This window comes from Diceros bicornis, chromosome 8, assembly GCF_020826845.1.
Source record: "Diceros bicornis minor isolate mBicDic1 chromosome 8, mDicBic1.mat.cur, whole genome shotgun sequence".
Classification (NCBI taxonomy): Eukaryota; Metazoa; Chordata; class Mammalia; order Perissodactyla; family Rhinocerotidae; genus Diceros; species Diceros bicornis.
In genome coordinates this window covers 80,570,994-80,592,703 of record NC_080747.1, presented here as the reverse complement: position 1 = coordinate 80,592,703, position 21,710 = coordinate 80,570,994, and positions in this window count along the sequence as shown.

Sequence of the window (21,710 nt, the reverse complement as noted above, 5' to 3'; positions counted from 1 at the left end):
TATTAAGAACTTTATTTAAGAACTTCTTATTAAGAACATATTCAAAAACTTTCAGTTTTTATAGAAAGAAAAGAAAAGGCTGAAAACAGTTGATTTCACCTGGGGGTGAGGTGTGGGGACAAAAGCCCAAGATTGCATCTATGAAGGCTTTTCTGTGGGAAGGATGTACTAACTGAGGTAGGTTTGGAGTAATTTGTGAAAGGTAAGTTTCTGTCAAAACTTGAAATTTTGGACTTAGGGCTCAGATAAGATGAGGTTAACATCCCACCATAGATTTAGAATGAGTTAACAAAGACAATAACCTCAAATGTCAAAATTAGAAAAGAAAAAATCCAAAATTTTTTGTTAGTGAGTCAGAAAGAGAATCAAAATTTTATTTGCCAAGCCAATTGAGGTTATAATAACTAAATTTCCTATTCTATAAATGAGATTTAGTTACAGAATTACTGGCCTTTTAGTGCATTTATTTGTGTGCTTTTTTTGTCCATGACTAGTGTTCAGGAGATGAGAGGTAACATCAGAAAAGAGAAAACTGGGAGGTTGTAAATCCACTTTAAATCTCTTTAAAGGGGCTCTCATGTAGTTACTTTGGCCAAATGACTGAATGCTAGTCGCTGGAATGTGGGTGGAAATGGCGTCTGCCGGCTCCAGGCCTGGCTCTTGAGCATCGTGCGTCCTCCATGCTCTTCCCCTTTCTGTTCAGCTAGGATTGCCGCAGTCATCTGGAAGCCAGTTTCGGAAGAAGTCTGATTTGCCATAAGTCTGAGTTCCTGAAAGACTGAATACCTACCCATTCCCCACCCCCAATCCTCCCTGCTGACCTGAGACGTTTATTCCTCACTCTTATCTGATTAAGATATAATTTCTGTTGTCTATTTGTTTATTTGTTATAGCAGTTTAGGTCAATACTATATTTACACACGATAGAGTGAATGAGGGCTCAGATTCTAGGGACAGACAGACTGGGTGTAAATAAATTACTAGCTGTTTGAGCTTCAGCAAAATACTTAATCTTTGTATGCCTCACTTTCCTCATGTGTAAGCTGCGATGTCTTAGGGCTCTGTTCAGGATTAAATGAGTTAATATATATGAAGTGCTTAGAATAGTGCCTGGAACGTAGAAAACAGCCTAAAGTACTTTGGTATTGTTATTATACATTCATTACTTGATTTTTCTCCTGATTTAAGTTCTCAAGATTTATCTCTATTGATACATGTAGATTTAGTTCACTTATTTTTTCTGCTAGATAGTATTCTGTTGCGTTAAGACCCATAACTTGGTTATTTCATACCAAGACAAAGTGTAGGACTATGGAGGTGAAGAACATGTAGCACCGTCAGGATTACAGCAATTTCTGTGGAAAGAGAAGGAAAAGGGAGAGGGGATGGAATTGTATATTTCTTCTTTAAAAAATGGCAATTTTGATCATGATGGATGGTAAATACATTAGTTTCTATTATATTATACTCTGTATTTTCTCTAATTTTGAAATATATAATTAAAATGCAAATTACTTCTCGTGATATTTTATACCTGTATATACTTATATATACTGATAAATAATAATTTTCCTATAAATCAGTGCACTTTGCTCGTACATAGCTTTTTGTCTAAGTAGTTAAAAACATTTACAAGATTGGTGTTTTTATGTACCATTAATGGAATAGTGCAGTTTTGAATATATCTCAGGCTATTCAATTCCCCTGAAACACACATAGTATAAACATGACATAGCAGAATTAGCTTAACTCAACTTTTTAGTATTACCATATTTCATTGAGCTGAATATGGCATCAAGTGTAAGAAGCCTTTTTTTTTATATAGTACCAAGAAAGAAAAAAATGTTTCCCATTCTAACTTTAAGAAACTATCAATTGTAAGATGCATTCTGGTTTTAGAAATGTAAAATGTGAAAAAAAATGGGTGTCTTGGAATCAATGAAATATATTTTTTTCCTAATAGCAGTTTTAAATAGATATAAGTATCATAAAAGGATTAATTTATTATTAATCAGTTTTATTAACGTGTGATTTATATAAAATTTTAAAACTAAATTTAAAGGTTCAATTCAATGAGTTTCGATAGTTGCATAGCCACCACCAAAATCATATGATAAAACATTTCCATCACTTCTTTTAATTAATTAATTAATTTTTATTGAGGTATAATTGACATACATTATATTGGTTTCAGGTGTACAACATAATGGTTCGATATTTGTATATGTTATGAAATGATCACCACAATAAGTCTAGTTAACATCCGTCATCATACATAGTTATAGAATATTTTTTCTTGTGATGAGAACTTTTAAGATTTACTCTCTTAGCAACTTTCAAATATGCAATATAGTATTATTAACTGTAGTCGCCATGCTATATGTTACATCCCCATGACTTCTTTATTTTGTAAATGGAGGTTTGTACCTTTTGACTCCCTCCACCCATTTCACTCACCTCCCTCCTGACCTTCCATCACTTCTTTACAGTAAGTTTCCTTTCAGTGACCCCTTGCCTGTAGCAGCCACTGTTCTGATTCTTTTATCTCTTTTTTCCTTTTTTAGAAATTCGTGTAAATGGAATCATACCATATATGGTCTTTTGTGTCTAGTTTCTTCTTTTTTATGGTTCAATTGTATTCCATTATACAGCTATATAATATTTTGTTTGTCCATTCCACAATTGATGAGGCATTAGAGTTGCTTGAAGTTTTAGACTATTATGACTGAAGTGGTTATAAACATTTGGGTATGAGTCATTATGTGAGCATATGTTTTCATTTCTCTTGGGTAAATAAGTAGGACTGAGATTGGTGAGTGTTTATTTAACTTTACGAGACACTGCCAAAGAATTTTCCACAGTGGTTGAAAATTTCTGCCTTCTCACTAGAGATGCGTGAGAGCACTGACTGCTCGTTGTCATCATCAACATTTGATACTGTCCTTTTCATTTTAGCCCTTGTAGTAGATGTAATTTAATTTGCATTTCCCTGTGACTAATAATATTCAGGCAGCTTTCCACGTCCTAATTTGTTGTTTATAATCTTCTTCTATGAAATGCCTATTCAAATATTTTGCCTACCATCAAAGATAAACACAGCCAGATATAGTTAAGGTGGCAAGGACAGATTGTAATAGCAATATACCATTACAATAGGGAAAAGAGTCCAGTGTGAACCGAACTCAACTTTAGTTTGTACAGGGGTAATTGGGTGTTTTAGAGGAAGAATGAGGGAATAGGGGCTCAGTAGAGTCAGGGAAGTGAAAAATCAGAAAAATCAGGAAGATGGGTTTGTCCATGTGAAACGCATGCTGATTTCTGGCCCACTCATCATAGTCAGGCTCCTGTCCTTCCACAGAGGCTGGAGACAGGGGCTCTATCTGCAGGTGTTGGCTGGAACTAACGGAAAATTCTTTTGGCAGCCTAGCCCTCAAAACAGTAAACTTTTTGTCAGTTTTCTCAGGCAGGCACTTTAAGAGGGGCTAGAGTTACGCTATGGATGTGGCCTTGAGCTGTTGGAAACCATGTTAGTGTTTTGTTCAAGTCTTTATAAGGCCAAGTTTGAGGCCTAGTCAAGAAAGGGCTCAGAGGAGCCTGGCTAGAGTTTGTTGAAGGATAGACTCTTCATCACTACTTGCATTGGTTTTTGCCCTCTTGTTATCGACCTATAGGCATTTTTTACATATTCTGGTTACAATTCTTAATAAGATATATGTTTTTCAAATATTTTTTCCCAAGGCTGTGGTGTGATTTTTACTTTTCTTTATAATTTCTTTGTAAGAGCATTTAAAAAAATTTTTGATGGAGCCCAAATTATCAATTTTTTATTGTGTGGTACATAATTTTTGCTTCTTATCCACTTCTTGCATTTTTCTGGAAGAGTATCAGTAGAATTTGCAATATTTTCTCCTTACATGTCTGATACATTTCATTACTGAAGCTATCTGTGCCTGCAGTTTTCTTTAAGGGAAAGACTTACACAGATATTTAATTTCTTTAATTGACATAGAGCTACTCACATTATCTATGTCATCTTGAGTGAGCTTTGGTGGCTTGTATCTTCCATAGAACTTGTCTGTATTTTATACATTGTCAAATGTATTAGCTGTTTATAACATTCCCTTATTATCTGTTTAATATGTATAGGATCTGTATTGCTGTTCTCTTTTTTTTGCATTAGAAATTTTTTCTTTATTTTGTTTTTGATCAGTTTGGATTGAAATTTATGAATTTTTTGATTTTTTCAAAGAACTAGTTTTATCTAATTTGTTAAATATATTTTATTACAGATGTGCAAAGGTGTTTTTTCCAGCTTTATGTTTATTTGTGCAGCATTCTGGATCTACAGACTTATAATTTTCACAAAATATGGAAAAAAGATTGGCCATTACTACTTCTAGAGAATAAACTGGTTCAATTATAGGGGTAACCTTGTTTGTTTCTTTTCTCTTGAAGATCACAATCCTGTGGTTCGTTTTTTCCAATATCTGAAGACAGTTTGTGTATTTTGTTTTGTGTATTTTGCCTGGTTTTCTAATAGCTGAGACAAGAGAGTAAATTTTGTCCATGTTATTCTATCTTAATCTGTAATGGGCATCTTGATTTATTTATGTTAACTATGGCTATCCAATTCTAAAATCTTCCTAAAGACTCTAAAATTCAGTTGTTCTAAAATTGATGGACTGCCTTTAGGATTTCAATTGAGAAATACTGATGCAACTCAGTCTTATAGCTATTTCTGCTATGCAGCTACTGTGTAGTAGATCTAGCATTTATCATCAGAATGCCTGATTCTAAAGAGCATTCGTAGTCCACTGAAGTGTTTGTCTTTATGTAGTACCATATAGGGTTTATTTTCTATTTATTTATTTTTTGCTAAGGAAGATTCACCCTGAGCTAACACCTGTGCCAATCCTTCCTTTATTTTGTATGTGGGCTGCTGCCACAGCAGGGCCACTGATGAGTGGTGTAGGTCCGCACCCAGGAACTGAACCTAGCCGCCAAAGCAGAGCATGCCGAACTTAACCACTAGGCCATGGGGTGGCCCCTAGAGTTTATTCTAAATGAAATATTTTGGGTAGACTTTGAGAACTTCTTATGCTATGCCTATAGTACAGGAGATTTTGTACTTTATAACATTTAAGGTCTGCTGCATTTTGATGAGGATAAGGTGGTCATGCTAAGTATACTCTGAAGTATATTCAGAGTAATAGCTTTGTCCTTTAACCTTATAGTTGATAAAAATCTCTAGACCTATACACCCTCAGCACTTTAGCAAATTGGCAATCTGTTTATTCATTTTACTTTTTTATTCTTATTTAAGTAATAATTTCATATCCCTAAGTGTATATACATGTACACACACACACACACACATTCTTCTATATATATCCTTCTAATAGTTTCAAAGTTTTTGTTTTTACATTTAGATATTTAACAAATCTAACACTTGTGTGAGCATGTTTGTGTGCTGTTGTTGTAGGGATCCAATTACTTTTAATGTGGATAAACAATTGTCTTAGCATCCATTCTCCAGTTATTTATAATGCCTTGTCTTTCATATACGAAGTTTCCGTATATATCTGGCTTGGTTTCCAGGCTCCAGTCTGTGCTTACCATTGGGATGCTTGTCAGTCAATTTAATAAATTGGTGATTTAGTTAGTCTAGAGATCTGGTATGGCAAGCTCTTCCTTATTCATTTTGTTGCAGTTATCCTGGTTGTTATCAGCGCTTTGAATTATTAGGTAAAGTAATGATAGCATAATTAGATTGAATATCTTAGTAGGAAAGAAAAACTAATAAACTTATAGAGTTTAATTTTACTAAAATTAAACTATAAAAAATGAGTACAAAAATAATGGAAAGTGGCATTTAACAAATCAATAATCTACATAATTTAGAGACTATGTTGAAGTACTTTAGTAGACTCAGGACAAAATGCGATCCAAGATAAAAACAAATCCTACCTTGCTAACTGACAGGATTATCATGGGAAAATTATAGCAATCCTCTGCTCTTAATTCTTCCAACTCATATTTCAAGTTCATTTCATTTTAATCTACCTGAAGCAAAACTCAGACCAGATCACTGTAAAAGGTAAAGTCCTCACTAACTCCAAAGCTTTCCATTTCTTGATCCTAATGTACTTTTCAAACGTTACTTCCTAGTAGTTCATTTCATATTAATAATTTTTTGCTTAAGAAAAGTACTTACTATTATCCATACTATTTGACCCAATATTCCCACCTTATTTACTTTACTTGATCTGTTCACTCTACTTTGAGTATCATCTCTACATTTACAAAATCAATTTATGTTTCAAAGCCCAGTTTAAATGTCAACTTGCCTGTCACACCAAGCAGAAATACTGACCTCTTCCTTTGAATATTTGTTTATCTTTACTCTGTGTATCATAAACATATTAATTTCTACCCTGTGTTGTTATTAGTTATGTGATAGCTCTATCTCTTTCTTTCTTTACAAGCCATGCCTGTGTCTGATTCAGCTTTATTTACTCAGTGTCTGTTCTTATCATATAGTAGGTGATTTGCAAATATCTGTTAGATTAATGTAAACTAGCCATAAGATTTCTTAAAAGAATACAGAGAAGCAATAGTAAATAATGATGATAATAAGTAAAAGAGGAGGTTGTAAACATTAAAAAAGAGAAGACAGAATTATAAAAAACACTCGATGATAGAGGGTAGATTAAAATGATATAAAAATTTTGTCACATATTTTTTGTGGAGGATAATGGTAGTTAAATCCATAGAACTGATGGCATTCACCCAGGTAATTAGGAGTTCAGAGCTGAAAATGGGAAACTGTTATCCAAAATAAGTTATCATTATAAATGATCTATGCATCAGAGAACAAATGCGACTTGTATAAGTGAATAGAAATAGTAACAATTTCTATAAAAAATAATAACAATGACAAAACCATGTAATTAATATTTATTGAGGGCTTATACACAAGCACACACGCGTGCACACACACAGACTCACATGTACATTCAGAGATACAGCCAAAGAACAACTATGGAAGACGCTAGTTACCGTTCACCTTCCAAGGACACGGACCTTGAAATTGTTATAGATTGTTCCCTGATGATGTAGGCTATGTGCTGTTTTGATTTGAGAAAACAATCATGGACATCACTAAGACACATACTGTAAATAAAACAAAATAAACCAGCTTACTCTCACAGTCAGTTCTGAGTCTTCATTTTACCTAACTTCTTAGCCAAATTTAGCAGAGTAGATCATGGCTACTGGGATATCATACTTTCTTTATTTTCCTCCTGTCTTACTGACTGCTTCTTCTAAGTCTCCTGTACTAATTTCTTCTCATCAACCCGATTTCATATGTTAGAGTGCCCATGATGCATTTGCTGGACCTTTTATCTTCTCTCACTAAACTCACTATAAATCTATGCCATCTATATGCTGGTAATTCCCAAATTATATCTCCAACCTGGCTCTAGTTATCTCCCCAAACTCTACAATATTTATCGAACTGCCTATTTGCTATCTCCATTTGGAGATGTCACTTGAAAGAGTGTCAGGTGTTTGCTAGGTGATCAATAAATATTTACTGAATCAAGACATTAAAAGAATGATATTCATGACCAAGTAGATTTTATTCCTGGAATGAAAGAATGGTTCAACATTAGAAAATATTTCAATTTAATTAATTGCATCAACAAATTAAAGGATAAAAACAATATAATTACTTTGAAAGGTTCTGCAAAATTGTTTTCAAAATTTAGAGAACTTTCCCAATAAAAAGCTGAACTAAAATAGGATTTGATAGACATTAAAATAATTTAAAAACTATGTAGAAAATCCAGATAACAAGTGTAATATTAAATATTAAGACACTAGTCTTATTCCAATTAAAACTGGGATGAAGATGGTGATACCCACTATTGTTCAGCTTTGTTCCAGAGGTTCTAAATAAAGCAATATGGAAAAATAGTGAAATAAGCAGAACAAATATTAAAATGAGAGATGCAAATAACATGAGTGTATGGCAAAAAGAAAACAAGAAACAGTATTAAAACTATTAGCATTAGTAGGAGTATTGCAAAGTGACTAGAACAAGATAGAGAAAAAAATTCTTGAAAGTTAAAATAACAAATTAGGAAATTTTGATTACATAAAAAAACTGGATGCTATAATATCCCAAATAAAAAGAAGTATATCAGAGACTAAAACTGTAAAAGTTTGTCGTAGGATACAAAAGAAAACCTGCATATATATGGAAAAACATGCCACAGCCCTGTACAGGAAAACTGAACATCATGCAAATATTTACCAGACTCTAAATTTAATGCAATATGTTTATTCATACATTCATTGATTCAACAAATGTTTGTAGAATCCTCACTATGTCTCTGGTAGGGATGAGCAAGATGGCTGAGATTCCAGCCTCCTAGATCTTATGTTCTAATGGTAGAGACAAAAAAATAAACATGTAAACAAATATATATTTTTAGGGAGTGATAAGTGGTACAAAGAAGAAGAAATTGACATAAGGGCATAGGAATGAGCCTGATGGTGGTGGTGGGGCTGGTCTTTGAGGTAGGTGGTCAGGGACCGTCTCTGTGAAGAAGACCTTTCAGGAGAGGCATCTGAGCAGTGAGGGATCATTACGGGCCATGGTCTGAGGGGAACATCTTCTACTCAGAAGGATCAACAGGTGCAGAAGCCCTGAGGCCAGAGTGTCCATGGTGTGTTTGGGAAGAGCAAAACAATCAAGAGTGTCTGGAGCAGAGTGAACAAGAAGGGGACTGTGATAGAAGAGGAATTGGGATGAGGAGTTAAAAGAAAACTCAAGTAGGACTCATGCACACATATCCCTATATATATGTGCATTATATTATATTTAAACTTTTCAATACACAGTACATTGTAGTTAAAAGGTAAATATTCATAGTAGGCCAAAAATAAATAAATAAAACTGTTCTTAAAAACCACAATATAAGAGGGCAAAATATATAAATATGTGATTCACTGTGGAGGAAGGGCGAATGACCAAATAACATAATAAGAACTTCAAATTCCTTAACAGAGAAATATGAATCAAAACAATGGGCATTATTTTCATCAAATGTTTGTCAGAAGTAAGAAAGAATAAAAGCATCCAATGCTACAACATTTTTGGAAAAAAATGTATTTTTGTATTTATTTGCCCCAACAAAATCTGTGTTTTAGAAAGTATCCTGAAAAATAAAATTAAGTTATATGTAAGGATCTATTTCTAAAGATGGTTGTTCAGGGCCGGCCCCGTGGCTTAGCGGTTAAGTGCGCGCATTCTGCTACTGGTGGCCCAGGTTCGCATCCCGGGTGCGCACCGATGCACTGCTTGTCGGGCCATGCTGAGGCCGCGTCACACATACAGCAACTAGAAGGATATGTAACTATGACATACAACTATCTACTGGGCTTTGGGGGGAAAAGAAAAAATAAACTTTAAAAGATGGTTGTTCAATATTTTTGTAGGCAGCACACTCAAAACAACCTCCACGTCTCTCTATAGGCAGTGTTTGAATAAATGATAGCAGTGTGTCTATACTAAGAATATGCTAAAAGAGTAAATGAATAAATAGGTTAATTAAGAGAGTGAATTAATGCTATACAAATTGACTTGTAGAGGTAGCCATACTATATCATTAAGTGAACAGGCAAGTTAAAGAATTATGTGTATTATATAATGCCATATATTTATATGAGACAAATCTATATACATGTATTTGAGCAGAGAGAAAGGTATGCATGGATCCACGTGAAAAAAAGTTATTATTTGTTACCTGCTAGGGGAAAAGTTAGTAGTTTACTAACTGTTAAAAATACAATTGTTTAATTTATTCCAATAAGAATTCATTACTTTATAATTTTATAAAAGTTTAATAAAATAAAGAGGAAAATAATGATAATAATCGAGGCTTTTCTCTCTAAAATCATAAAGGCTTCTGGTTCATTGACTAGGTTTTCTCCTCTACTTTAAACAACTCCCATGTTCCTGGTGTACCAAGAGGCAGAGTGGTAGGAACAGTTTGTCCTTCACGCAAGCAATAAGGAAGTATATTATAGAATATTTAAAAACGATAATCAAATCCACTAAAAGTCAGTTGGATTTTTATTATCACTTATGAGCCGGCAATTCTAAACAATATCAGTGATAGAAGGCCTCTACCCCCACTACCACCACTTTTCCATGTCCTCCCTTTAGGTAAGAAACTAAACTAATATAATGTTATATGTCCATTATATCTCAATGAAAAAAGAAGAAATGTGTGTCTGGGTAACTATTACTAACCTGTAGCTTCTTCTATCATGTCTCAATTTTAGACAACTCTTTCTCTAGTTAATCCTTTGCTATCAATAAAGAATATGTGTGTATATGTGTGTGTGTTTGAATGTATATTTTATATTGAATGGTTTGTGTATGTATATATATGTGTGTGTATATATGTTTCGGGGGTGGCAATTAGTAATTATTATGAACTGCATTTTACTTTTGTTAAATTCTACTTTCATCACAATAGAAACATACATTTGTAAAAAAGGAAATGTCCTCAAGAAAGTTTACAGAATCTCTGATTCTATCTCAAAAGGACAACCAATGTTAGTTAAGCTTTTAATGCATATCATTCCATAATCAGATTTTTTTTCTTCTAGTCTTTTTAGATATAGTCTAAACATAAACAAATTCAGCCATTTCAAAATTCAGTTACATAGTTTTCTAAGTGTTCTTAAATATGCATTATCCTCTGTCGGGCCATTTATCAAATTAAATAACTTCATATGTTTTCTAAATAGCTCAAGTTTTATAAAGTACTGTATGCACTCAATATACACATAAATATTCTCAAATAAGTCAGCCATTGTGAAATTTTATATGATGCACTATTTATGGATATCTAATTTGAGAGTTCAAAAGGAAGAAAGAAATCTTTTTTTTTTTTGTGAGGAGATCAGCCCTGAGCTAACATCCGCCAATCCTCCTCTTTTTTTGCTGAGGAAGACGGCCCTGGGCTAACATCTGTGCCTATCTTCCTCCACTTTATATGGGACGCCGCCACAGCATGGCTTACCAAGCAGTGCGTCGGTGCGCGCCCGGGATCCGAACCAGCGAACCCCGGGCCGCCGCAGCGGAGCGCGCGCACTTAACCGCTTGCGCCACCGGGTCGGCCCCAGAAAGAAATCTTTTTATTTACCATTTAGATCTGCTTGCCTTATAAAAGTTGGTTTTGCATTATATGTGAAACTGAAGAAATACCAGTGCTTAGATAAATCACTAAACACTCAGAAAATGTTTTCTTCAAATTTGAATGCTATTGTATTTACAATATTAAACCTTGACTAATATGAACCTCTTCTTAGAATATTAGTTTTCATTTTTCCCCAACAACAAAACACTGTCTTAAAATGAATTTTTTAATAAGAAGCCAAATAGGATAAACAGATACAATTGCAGCTGTCGTGGGGGAAGGTTGGGTGGCTATCCTAATCCTCCACTCCTTTTCTCCCTAAAGCCTTCATCCAAGACAGTCCCTGTGACACCCTCTCAGAATCTCTACAGGTCTCCAGGGCAGTATGTTAGTTATGTTACGGTGGGTGAAACGTATGCCATATGAAGGAATCACTTCAATGACTTGTATCATTCTGAAGAATATTTGGGAAACATTGAAATAACAGGAATAGCATATTATTTTAATATATGAATATTAGTTTCCTCTTATTGTTCCAACTAGAGACTGTGGTCAGGAGACATTTACTCGGGTAAGTGAGACTAAAGTTTAAGCTATGTGATAATATATTCTACATGATATAATAGTGTATCAAAATTCAAGATGTATTTTTTGTTTATTCTGTAAAAATAAAGAACTATGAAGTAGAAATAATTAAATAAAAATAACTGTAATAGTTACTTCTGCAAGGCTGAATTAACCCATGTATATATCCTGTTAGACCTTTGTGAGACTTACAAATTTTTACAAAATTGGATTTATATTTTAAAGGTCTCTCTTTGCACTTAATATATCATGTCAATAAAATTTCCTCCAAATCATTTTTAATGGCAAAAAAAGATGCATTTTTTTACCATAAATCGAGTATATTAAGAATTACATGTTTCAAAATGTATATTGAAAAATACTATAATATGTTAAAAGAAAGATATATAATATACCAAATTCTCTTTTGCAAAATAATGAACAATTTTTTCCACATTATAAATCACAGAGAATGTTTAGTGAAAAACTTAGAGAAAGTAGCCCAAATCAGCAAAGCAAATGTGCCTCAGATCTCAATCAGCTGTGTTTTAAAACCACACAGCTCTCATTAAGAGAATTCATCCACAATATTACCCTAATCTCATTGCCTCCATATTTTATTTTATTTTATTGTTAATCCTCTATCTCCTGAGAGAGGACTTGAATCCAAATAACAAAATAATTGTCTCAAATCTTACTTTCATTATATTTTATAAATTGAAAACATGTATTTTATAAGCCTAAAGCTCCCACAATTATAGCTTATTATATATAATGGTTCTAATAGGATCTATTATTATAGTAGGGTATTTTTTACTCACATGTTAATTTCCGTTTCTTTGTATACCCATAGCTCCTAGAAATGAGGCATGCTCAAAATAGAATCTCCTTAATTGTCTGTCCTTTTGGTTACTGCTCCTTAAATTCTGTCAGATCACTCCTCCACAATGCCCTGACCAGCACGTAAAAGCAGTCAAGAAGTAACAAAACCTTTTCTAGGCACTTGCACTCCCTCTCGCCTTCCTGATTTCCTGACACAGAAATTTCTGCCTCAATATTTTAGCTTCTGTATCTTCTGTATCTATGTCTCTATGTGGCATTTCTCCAGACTCCCTTCTTGGCACTTTAGGCTTGATCTTTCATTTGGTTTCGCTTGCATTTCTGGTTTTTTGTCTCCTTTGTAATCATGGGTCAGAAACAAGTAATTTTACTTCTCTTACCCTGCGAGTTCTAGGCTTAAATGTACAACTGCCTACTATCTTCATTGTCCTAGCTCTCCCTCAGACATCTCAGACTCAAAATATCCAGAACTAAAACAAGTATCTTCCTCCCTGACTCTGCTCTCCCACTGTACTCTCTCTGTTGGTGAATTACAGTCATGCACAGCATAACAACGTTTTGGTCAACAATGCGCCACATATATGACAGTGGTCCCATATGATTAGTACCATGTAGCCTAGGTATACAGTAGGCAATACTTCTAGGTTTGTGTAAGTACTGTAAAAGAGGAAGAAATTTTCCTCTATCCTTCTAGTTTCTTCTGGCTGGTTTAAGTATTAAATTGACATGAGACAGATTAACAGGAGAAAAACAAACCAAAGTTTAATAATGTGTATACACTGGAGAAACTGAGGAAAACTGAGTAACTTACCAAAATGGCCAAAGCCCTCACCTTAAATACCATCCTCAGCTAAAGACCGAAGAAGACCTTGAGTGTAGGAAGAGTCAGGGACTTCAAAAGGAAGGAAGGCAATTCACAGGTAGGTGAAGAGGAGCAAATATTTGGAAAACAAGTGTTTGGCCACACAGACACAGAAGAACACAGAGGGGAGCCCAGCAAACTTTTCTAGCTTCCTCCCTGTCTACCACCTAGTTCAGGTTGCACTAAGGTGATAGCTTGCTTTCTACGAGAAGTTTCTTTTTAATCTAAATTCTTTTAGGCAGTTAAAGGGGAGGCACCAAGAAAAAATTTGAGTTTTTTCTTTCTTAAAAATAATCAGCCTAAAATAATCCTTAAAGAGACACACTTTGGGGTGGCAAGATTTGTATCCCTGCAGTACACTCTATGATGTTCACGTAACAAGGAAGTCACCTAACAACGCGTTTCTCAGAACATATCCCCACCCTTAAGTGACGCGTGACTGTACAGCAATAACCTACCAGTTACATTGACTTCTTCCTCTACATCACTGCCCTATCTAACCGGACAACCCACCCAATGTTTCCAATGAATCCCCGACATTTTCTTCCAGCTGTTGCAGACTATCTTGATTCAGTACTACGTCATTTCAGGTTTTGGTTCATTTTATTCCAAAAGAAGATGAAAATGACCACAGTGGTTCCAAGTCCAAATTCTTTAGAGTGAACTCTAAAGTTCTAAACCCTTACTATAGTATATTAACATGCATTTTTAAAATTTTATAAATGTTATTGGGTTGTTATTAGAGAAAACTGAGCACTCTCTTAAGCCAATAAACAGGCAGATTTTTAATAATACTGCCGGAATATCATGATAATATATGTTTGCCTGATTTAAAAAAAAATGCTTCTAGCTGTGTGGGAGTATTTCCAACATTTGTTTGACCCATGTTTCCTAGAAAAGAGGCCGCTAGTTTAATTGCCTGACCAGAATACCATAGTGTTTTCGAGGTATTGAACTTTGGTTGTATGTGGTTTTTTGTGGGTTCTTTTGTAGCTTTTGTTTCTGTATGGAAAGGGAAGCTAGATGGTAGAGAGAAGGGATTTTTGTGGTTTTTAATTATCTGTGAGAAATCTGAAAGCAGCTTGACTAAATAAAATACTTTTTCTCAAATATCTTTTTCTTCAATCTCCATTTCCATTGCATAGGCCAAATTACCACAAGGCTATTTGACACATGGAAGAACTTTCTCTGCCTAAGGGGAGGGAAATGGGATTCAACTGAACCACGAGGGTGGTGATTTGCTGCTCTGTAGTGTTTATGGGGGAGATGAAAAAATTTAGTAGTCTAGGATCAGGTTTATAATGACCACATCCAGAGAAACTGTTTGAACTATTTATTACCACTTTTAAGTGTCTTTTCTTTTAAAAAGCTCAAAGGCTACAGATATAGAACTTTATATTGTAGCGCAAGTTATATATTTAGGAATTTGAGACAGAAAAACGGTGTAAAGCACGGAAGGAGAGAAGACTGATTTTTATAGGGGCTCCCATTCTAGATGGCATCAATTATAGCAACCTATCCAATTAAGTTCTCATTTCCAGAGAGCACAGAGGTCACTTGAGTTTTTCTTTTTTCCTAATAGTCAATAGGAAAAGAAAAGAGAGTGCTTACCCTTGATTAATTAAAAAAATAAAACAAAAAAAACTTGGTTGGACATAAATATGAATTTTTAAAACCCCCCAAAATCAGTTTTCATTATTGCTTTCAAATATTAATAAGACTAAATACACAAGTTTGTCACTGTCACAAATTTTTAAAGAAATTAAATGGAAGAAAAATTTTTTGATGGAAATATTTTATGCACTAACTAATTTCTTAGAGTCTTATAAACATTTATCTAGATGTAGAAGCTTTTCTTTTGGTATTCATTTTTTATATAATAAATAAATGACAGGCTGTTAAATTATAATTTAATCACAGGATTAATCTTCAAGAGAATATATAGTAAAATCATTTAAATATGCTAGTGCCTCCTTTTCGTAACACTTTATTCTCTCCTTTAGAGATGATACAATGCTTATTCTCTATGGGCTACATACTCCAGATAGAATCCTCACCAAGTAGAGACTCCATTCTTCCTGCAGCATACAGAGTTCTACCTTTAAAACAATTGCGGAGCAGTTCCCATAACTCAATCAGTCATGTTCTTACTTAAACCAAGGGATGGCTTTTATTTAGTAGAGTTCCTGGCAGTGTTCCTTGGTCACAATCTAATTAATTTGCATTTGTCCACTCTGAGTTTGCTTTTATCTCTTGACCAAGTCACCAAAACAGTCTAAATGTTTTAACGTATTTACCAGCTTTCTCATTTTTTTCTCCAATTGCATTTTAATGTAATCAGTTAACTGACTGGTCTCCTTTCAATGGGTTATAAAGTCAGGTGGGATTTATTCCAGGCATGCAGGGATGGTTCAACATCCACAAATTAATCAGCGTGATACACCACATTAATAAAATGAAGAATAAAAATCATGTGATCATCTAAATAGATGCAGAGAAAGCATTTGACAAGATACAGCATCCATTTATGATAAAAAGTCTGAATAAAATAGGTATAAAAGGAAAGCACCTCAACAAAATAAAGTCCATATATGACAAACCCACAGCTAATATCATACTTAACGGTGAAAAACTGAAAGCTATCCCTCTAAGAACAGGAACCAGACAAGGATGCCCACTCTCGCCACCCCCATTTAACATAGTATTAGAAGTCCTAGGCAGAGCAATCAGGCAAGAGAAAGAAATAAAAGGGATCCAAATTGGAAAGGAAGAAGTGAAACTGTCACTATTTGCAGATGACATAATGTTATATATAGAAAACCCTAAAGAATCCACCAAAAAACTTTTAGAAGTAATAAACGAATACAGTAAAGTTGCAGGATACAAAATCAACATACAAAAATTGGTTGCATTTCTATACACTAACAACGTAGTAGCAGAAAGAGAAATTAAGAATTCAATCCCATTTACAATTGCAATGAAAAGAATAAAGTACCTAGGAATAAACTTAACCAAAGAGGTGAAAGATCTCTACATTGAAAACTATAAAACACATTGCTGAAAGAAATTGAAGAAGACACAAAGAAATGGAAAGATATTCCGTGCTCTTGGATTGGAAGAATTAACATAGTTAAGATGTCCATGCTTCCTAAAGCAATCTATAGATTCAATGCAATCCCTATCAAAGTTCCAACAACATTTTTCACAGAAATAGAACAAAGAATCCTAAAATTTAGATGGAACAACAAAAGACCCTAAATAGCCAAAGGAATCCTGAGAAAAAAGAACAAAGCTGGAGGTATCACACTCCCTGATTTCAAAATATACTACAAAGCTATAGTAACCAAAACAGCATGGTACTGGCACAAAAACAGACACACAGATCAATGGAATAGAATCGAAAGCCCAGAAATAAACTCACACATCTATGGACAGCTCATCTTTGACATAGGAGCCAAGAACATACAATGGAGAAAAGAAAGTCTCTTCAACAAAATGGTGTTGGGGAAATTGGACAGCCACATGCAAATAAATGAAAGTAGACAATTATCTTACACCATACACAAAAATTTAACTCAAAATGGATTAAAGACTTGAATGCAAGACTATGTAAGAAAACATAGGCAGTACGCTCTTCGACATTAGTCTTAGCAACATATTTTCAAGCACCATGTCTGACCAGGCAAGAGAAACAGTAGAAAAAATAAACAAATGGGACTACATCAAACTAAAAAGCGTCTGCACAGCAAAGGAAACCATCAACAAAACGAAAAGACAACCTAACAATTGGGAGACGATATTTGCAAACCATGTATCTGATGGGGGGTTAGTCTCCAAAATATATAAAGAACCCATACATCTCAACAACAAAAAAAACTAAGAACCCAATTAAAAAATGGGTAAAGAACCTGAACAGATATTTCTCCAAAGAGATATACAGATGGCCAACAGGCACATGAAAAGATGTTCAACATCATTAACTATCACGGAAATATAAATCAAAACTACAATGAGATATCACCTCACACCCATCAGAATGACTATAATTAACAAGACAGGAAACAACAAGCGTTGGAGAGGATGTGGAGAGAAGGGAACCCTCATACACTGCTGGTGGGAGTGCAAACTGGTGCAGCCACTATGGAAAACAGTATGGAGATTCCTCGAAATATCAAGGATAGAACTACCATGTGATCCAGATATTCCACTGCTGGGTATTTATCCAAAGAACTTGAAAACACCAATGCGTAAAGATACATGCACCCCTGTGTTCATTGCAGCATTATTCACAATAGCCAAGACTTGGAAGCAACTTAAGTTCCCATCAATGGAAGAATAGATGAAGAAGATGTGGTATATATCCACAATGAAATACTACTCAGCCATAAAAAATGATGAAATCCAGCCATTTGTGACAACATGGATGGACATTGAAGGTATTATGCTAAGTGAGATAAGTCAGAGGGAGAAGGTCAAATACTGTATGATCTCACTCATAAGTCGAAAAGAAAAACAACAACAAAGAAACATATAGAGACAGAGATTGGATTGGTGGTTACCAGAGGGGAGGGGGAGAGAGGAGGGCAAAAGTGATGATTAGGCAAATGTGTGTGGTGATGGGTTGTAATTAGCATTTGGGTGGTGAACATGATGTAATCTATGCAGAAATAGAAGTATAATGATGTACACCTGAAATTTATGCAATGTTATACACCAACTTTACTGCAATAAAAAATAATCACTCTATTATTAATATGCTTTGTGGTTCATATAACATGAATATTGTATGAATGTAAAATGAATTCTTTAACCCATTGTACTTGTAATTTATTTTAATGTTGAAAACTTCTTTTAGTGAATCATCATCTGGTGATTCTACTTTTGTCATTAGTAAATGAACAATGATGCTTTTGGAATTTTTTTTCCTACGTGAATAACAGAAGTAGAGTATTAGATTATATTAATATATAATTAATAATTTGTATACTTTTAACCAATTTAAAATCGTGTTCTTCTAATCATATACTCTTTAACATTTTAATTTAAAAAATTAAAAATCTCTTTTATTGTTTCCATGAAAACCAGAAATGGTTATTTTGAAAGATTTTGAATATATTCAGTGAATCTGGCTATCTTCCATCTGTAATAATGTCAAAGCACCGTCTGGTTAGGGCTTTCCCATAAGATGGGGTTAAATTCAGTGGCTATGCAATTCTCATGACCTTTTTCAGATACTGGAGATAACTTAGTCATTTTCCATTTCTCAGCTATAATATTTCTTTTGAATGTTGTGAACTTTTTAAAAATGTCACTAAAATGTTAACTATTTTTTTTCTTCACACATTTGTGGGTTTTGACTATACTAGCATGGGTGCTAAAAAGTCTATTGCAAATATCTTTAAGAAACTCTATAACTGTTTCTCAGTTTATAGGTAATCCCATTTCACAGTTGAATGCATGATTTATGGCATCGAATAATCTATGATCGAGTCTTCTGAAAGGACATGGAAAAGATCACTGATTTCCTTTTTTTATTCATTCTTACTTATTTAAAGTAGCTTATTTTTTATTCTAACATTTTTGCAATGTTGCTCATATACTTTTTGGACTTTTATTAAACTCTAGGAGGTGGTGACTCGCATAACCACAGAAGCAGGGGAAGAGCCCCACTAAAGACAAAGCGATAGACTCGTCCATCTAAAGAGTAAAAGCTTTTGTACGAAAAATAAACAAACACATTTAAAATCCTCAGAAAGAAATAGAAAAATATTATTAGCAAATAGCACAGGTAATTAACAGATATGGATCATTTACTATGTGCCCTCTTATTTTAACGAACTGCTCATTCTTATTAATGGAAAAGGAAACCAAGCACCTGTCCCCATTCGCAAAACTATTAAGAGGGAGTGCTTGGTTTTAAATCTAGAAAGTATAGCTCGAGAGAACGTGCTCTTAAATTCTCTACTGAGAGTTAAAAGAAGTATAAAATTATTTCCATTGTGAGTGAAGGAGTTCAGATCATGCCACGCCAAAATACGCCACTCTGGCGTATTGACTATTTTGAGGTGAAGGCACTCGAAAAATGGCAAACACAAGAGAAGCACTCTAACCTTTCTTCTTTTTTATAAAATCAGGACATGAAATTCCCGTGTGAAAAATGTCCTTCCTATCACAGAAGGAAAATAACATTCTTACCATCAAGGACGAGAAGTTGACAGTGAACTGAGATTTCTACACAGACTTTGTTAAAATAATTCTTATCTTCCTTTAGCCTCCTCACATAGTTCAGTGATTTTTCTACAATTACCCTTTTTTGTTCAACCTAATATAAAAGCCTGTAGGTTTCACCATTTCTTTGGGTCTTCACTCATTATGAAGGCTCCTGTGTCACCTAAAACTTATATTAAATAAATTTGTATGCTTTTTCTCCTGTTGATCTGTCTTAGGTCAGTTTAATTCTAAGGCCCAGCCAAAAAGAACTCTAATCAGGTAAAGATAAAATTTAGACTCCCCTATACTAGTACTCAAAGCAAAATCTTTAAAAGAACTAGATGACACTGCATATCAATCAAGTTAGCAAAAATTTTTATTCAAAAAGATGCACAATGACAAGAAGTATATGATGAAAAAGACAGCAATATGAATCAGGCCTCTTAAAAACTTCCAAATATGGTTCCTTCTGGCTCAGTAATTCTATGTCTAATCACCTATCTTAAAAGTGAAAAACTGCAAACAATATAAATTACATATATTATTAAGTAAGTGCTGAAGTAAAATGTGACATAACCACATGGTGGCATATTACGTAGCCCTAAAATATGTTTTTGAAAGGTTTGACTAGCCTGGGGGAAATCCTTGCATTGTGTAAACGGTGTAACCATTGCTACATAACAAAAACAAGCAGCAGCAGCAGCAGCAGCAATAGACAAATCCCACAGAGCAAGGCATAACACGATGTTTAGGAAACATCTAGATATTTCAAAACTAAACTGGTGCAGATGAATCCCAATGTGTATGAATTACATACTCTGAATGGCTGTATAAACTCACAAAAGCTTCAACCCCAGATATAAGCTCTCCGACCTTGGGGCTGGGGGTTGGGTGTGGCTGGGTATTCAATAGGAGAAATCTAAACTGTAGGCCTCCCGTAAATCATAGGTATGGGCCCACTTTTTATTACTTATTGGTATGATAATAAACAGATATAAAGAATTATTTTAAAACTCTAGAATCTTGTAAAAGCAAACACAAAACTTCTCTGTATGATTACTTTCTGTTATGAACAGATTTTTCTTTTCTAACCCCTGAAAATGAGCCAGCAATAAAACATCATATGGGCCTGCCCCATGGCTTACCGGTTAAGTACGGGCGCTCCACCGCTGGCGGCCCAGGTTCGTTTCCCAGGCGTGCACATACGCACTGCTTCTCCGGCCATGCTGAGGCCGCGTCCCACGTACAGCAACTGGAAGGATGTGCAGCTATGACATACAACTATCTACTGAGGCTTTGGGGGGAAAAAATAAATAAAATTAAAACATCACAAACCATTATGAGGGAGAATAAACCTACTTAAACAGCAGGCAAATCAGCACAACTCAAGAACAATATATGATAAAAAAATCTGATAACAGACTATAAAATACATATGAGTAATATGATTAAACAAATGATTTAATAGAAACCAGAATGAAAACTGGGAAGCACACATACACAAAGATTTAAAAAATACTCATAGAGTTCAGATTTCAGCTCTCATACATGTGGAGCACAGAAATCATCACTCCTGTCTTTACAACAAGGAAAAGCTGGACAAAGTGAAAACCAATGATGTTTCTTAGACCCATCTGACAACTGAGGTTGCAGAGACAACCACCACTCTGAAATCTGATGAGACAGGCACATCCAGAAAGATACAGTGACTGAGATCTACTTACCTGGAGCAGAGGCCACTGAAGCCATCAAACTGGTAGGAATACTTACATGGTAAGTTCAACAAATTGCTGGAGGCTGAGCGTGGACTAGCCTGAAAGTGAGAAAGTCCTGGGGGCTGCAGGCTTAAGGTGCCCCACACTTTCATGGGCTTTCTCTCCAATTACTTTACCACCAGGTTCTCCTGGTGAGGATCCTAGAAAGATCCCTTTATGAACCCAGCAAGCAGAGTCACCATTGTGAAACAAGCCCCGAGCCTTCTCCATAATAAAGGTCTACTCCCCAGGGGAAAAGAC